This window comes from Sceloporus undulatus, chromosome 1 (assembly GCF_019175285.1).
Source record: "Sceloporus undulatus isolate JIND9_A2432 ecotype Alabama chromosome 1, SceUnd_v1.1, whole genome shotgun sequence".
In the NCBI taxonomy this organism is placed as follows: domain Eukaryota; kingdom Metazoa; phylum Chordata; class Lepidosauria; order Squamata; family Phrynosomatidae; genus Sceloporus; species Sceloporus undulatus.
This window is the reverse complement of record NC_056522.1, coordinates 356,459,853-356,463,687: the sequence shown is the minus strand read 5'-3', so window position 1 is coordinate 356,463,687 and position 3,835 is coordinate 356,459,853. Positions and strand designations below refer to the sequence as shown.

The window sequence follows — 3,835 nt, the reverse complement described above, 5'->3', positions numbered from 1 at the left end:
GTTGCACTGTTGACTCATGTTCAACTTGTGGTCTACTTGGACTCCTAGATCCCTTTCATTCAGCCAGGTGTCCCGCATCCTACATCTGTTCATTTCATTTTTCCACCCTAAGTTACATTTCTCTGTGTTGAAATTCATTTTGTTAGCTTTGGCTCAGCTTTCTAATCTATTCCTGTCCTCAGGGGTATCAGCTACTCCTCCTAGTTTGGTGTCACCTGCAAATTTGATAAACATGCCCCCAATTCTGCCATCCAAGTTGTTGATAAGGATGTTTAAAGATTGATAAACATATGAAAGAAGCTTGCTTCGAGTGCTCAGGCCTTTAAACAGAGGCTGGATGGCCCTCTGTCAATGGGAGTGCTTTGATTGGGAGTTCCTGCATGGCAGGGTGGGGTTGGACGGGTGGCCCTTGGGGTCTCTTCCAACTCTAGGCTTCTAGCTGAAAGAAACTGGCAGCAGGAGCTGTTTGCCATCCAGTCCGAGGGGAACCTCAACCGCTTAACGAATAAAAGCCTCCCTAAAGTCCCCCAAACATTTGCGGATGTGGAGCTGAAAGGTGGAAAGGGCAGCAAGAGGAAGGCTGAGCCGCAAGGGCTGCTTTCCAGACCAGGAAAAGGAGGAGGGGAAGGGCGAAGGGAACGGGGAGGAGAAGGAGGGCAGCCGGGGTTCGTACCTCGAGGAGCTGGGCGAGACGACGCGACCCCTTCAGCGCCCGTCTCAGAAATGACTCCAAACCGGAAATGGGCGGACGGAAGTTCAGAGTTGCCGCGCGAAGGGAACTTCCGTTTTCGTAAGCGTCCTTGGAAGAGGAAGAGAAAGGGTTGTGGGTGGAGCCTTCTTCAAAGTGGGCGGGGCTACGCTGGCTGTTTTTGACGGTTGGTGGGCGGCTTGAGCGGGAGCGTCCTCCTGGAATGCTTATACGTCACCCGCTCTTCGCGGGTTCCAACAGGCGCCGCGTGGCGAGCGCGGGGCTGCGGCTCTAAAGGAGCCGGGTTCGATTCCCGGTTGGGATATAAACACCCGTTAGCGAAATGACGCTCCCTGATCCCTGAATGTATAACCACAATTCGAACCAAACACATTGGCTGCCCTGAGGGGAGTCACACTCTCTCAGCCCCAGAGGTGGCCAGGTTCCTCACCCGCCACAAAATGTAGTACTAAGAACAGTAATACAACTGCTAAAGAATAATGGGCTTCTGCAAGAGCTCTTCCCCGATTATAAATGTAACCGAGCAATTTTAAATAAACTGGTGAAGAATTCTTGTAGGATCTCATTATTCATTAGCACTTGTACTTCTTAGTGATATATAGTGCACCCATTCTGTGGGTCATTCCAGCCAAGCCCACTGGGTGACCTGAGGCGAGTCACACTCTCTCAGCCTCTGAGGAAACTTGCCCAGGAAACCCCATGATATGGAAGTTGGAAACAACTTGAAGGCACACGCCTCCTCCTCTCCTGCCCCACTGCCAACGCTTCCACACTTCCTCCTCTGCCTCCTCTTTCCTTCCCTCCTCCTCCTCCTCCTCCTCCTCTGCCCTTCCTCCCTGCCCCTCTTCTTCCTCCTCCTCCTCCTCCTCCTCTCACTATCTCTGCCACCACTGCACTTCCTCCTGTCCTGTTCCTCTTTCTGTTCCACTCCCTTCCTCCTTCTCTCCACCTCCTCTTAGCCCCTGCCTTTAGCACTTTTCTTCTTCTTCCTACCTCCCCTCCTCTTACTCCTTTTCCTCTCCCCCCCCGCTGCTGCCTCCTCCCTCCTCTTCCTCCCTCCTGCTCTTCCTCCTCCACTTACTCCCCACAACCACCACTTTCCCTTCCTTCCTCCTTCTCCTCTTTCCCTGCTGCCAGTGCTCCTTCTCTTCCCTCTTCTTCCTCATCCCTTCTCCTCCTTCTCCACTTACCACCACCACCGCCTTCCCTCCAGAGAATGGAATAACTGTGATTTACAGATATCAGTGAAAACTGTTACTGTGATTTTAAAATACCTGTGATTCAAAACTGTGATTTTCTGTGATTTCTGTGATTTTCTGTGATCTGTACACTATGTTGGAGCTCAGTAGCAGAATGAATCACAGTCACAGAAAAAGTAGCAGTTCACAGTTTGGAGGCTCAGTAACTGAATCACAGTCACTGAAAAAGTAGCAGTTCTGTGAAAATCACAGTTTGGAGCTCAAGAGCAGAATGTGTGGCCTCATCCACACTGCAGAAATAATCCAGTTTCAATCACTTTCAGTGCCATGGCTCCATCCCACGGATTCCTTGGATTTGTAGTTTGTTGTGGCACCAGAGCTTGTTGACAGGGAAGCCTAATGTCTCACTCACAAAACTACAGTTTCCAGAATTCCATAGCACTGAGCCATGGCATTTAAAGTGGTGCCAAACTGGATTATTTCTGCAGTGTGGATGCAGCCACAGTCACTGAAAACGTAGCAGTTCTGTGAAAATCACAGTTTGGAGCTCAGTAACAGAATGAATCACAGTCACAGAAAAAGTAGCAGTTCACAGTTTGGAGGCTCAGTAGCAGAATGAATCACAGTCACAGAAAAAGTAGCAGTTCTGTGAAAATCACAGTTTGGAGCTCAGTAACAATGAATCACAGTCACTGAAAATCACAGTTTGGCCTTCAAGCCAGTTACAGTTCCAAACTGTGACTAGTGAATATCTGTGAAAAAGTAACAGTTCTGTGATTCTATTCCATTCTCTACTTCCCTCTTCTTCCTTCCCCCTCCTCCTCTTTCTCATTCTCCCCTTTCCCCTGCTGCCACCACTCTTCCTCCTCCCTCCTCCTCCTCCACTGCCACCGCCACTCTTCCCCTTCTTTCCTCTTCCTCCTCCCTGATGTCTCCTCCTTTCCTCTTCCTCTTCCTCCTCCTCTTACCCCTCCGTCACTGCCGCCACCCTTCTTCCTCCTTCTCCTTCCTCCTCTGCTCCCCTCCCGAACTTGCCATCCACGGATGTTCAAATCCACAGAAAGAAAAGGTGGGAAGATGTTCAAATCCGCGGATGGCAAGTCCACGGATATCAAGAGCAGACTATACTCACTCCTGGGAGCAGCAACCACCTTTTCCTGGCTTTGCTCCCACTGGCTAGTGCCAAGGTGCTAATCTCCCTGGTGTCTCCACAATGATACTAAAAATGCAATAGTAAACCACAGTACAATGCAGTGGTGTCACTAGGGTTGGTGTTACCTGGTGAGGTAACTCATGGTCACTCCCCCATTGACTTCCTCCCAAACCACACCACACCGAATCCTTAGTAATGACTTTTTTGTACTAATAAATTGTAATACCTATATATTGTTGATGGCTTTTTTAAAAAGCCAGGGCTTTAGTGGTATAATTTCAGAAATGTAGAAAATAGTAGCTTCAGAACTGCAAATGAAACTTGCCTTTTTTGACTTATTAAATTAGATAACTGAGATGGAAGTGGGGCTGAAGAGCCCAGGTGTTAAATTTTGGTAGAAGTGGCATCATAAACAACATTTGTCAAATGTTGCAGAATCGCCACAGGAGGAGCCCACGATAGGAAATTCTTGACTTCATTGAAATTACATCTAGTGACAAAATTACATGATGATACTATCCACCCACGAGATAATAATGAGGCCTGTCTGGAAAATCCTGTAAACATAGCGTACAAATTAAGGCACAACAAGCATTCAAACCCTCAAAAAATGCAAAAAGCAGTTCATAAAAGTCAGAGTAGCTGATTTAAATACATACGCTGTATGTCGTCTGTTGGAGCAATAAGATTTTTAAAGATGCCTTAAGACCAGATATATCTGGTGGATTGCTAAAGAGAAAACATTGCACACTTTGACACCCGCACATCTAGCCT

The 3,835-nt window shown here is 48.0% G+C and overlaps 1 protein-coding gene across 3 annotated transcripts in view; it reads right to left on the bottom strand.

The window, feature by feature from the left end:
- VRK1 (VRK serine/threonine kinase 1) overlaps positions 1 to 813 on the bottom strand; it is a 42,461-nt gene extending 41,648 nt beyond the window's left edge. For all 3 annotated transcript variants that reach the window (XR_006101325.1, XM_042444871.1, XM_042444872.1), the window contains exon 1: positions 674 to 813. The gene's annotated coding sequence lies outside the window, so the exon portion shown is untranslated. The remainder of the gene's footprint in view (positions 1 to 673) is intronic.
- Between the last annotated feature and the right edge of the window lie 3,022 nt (positions 814 to 3,835).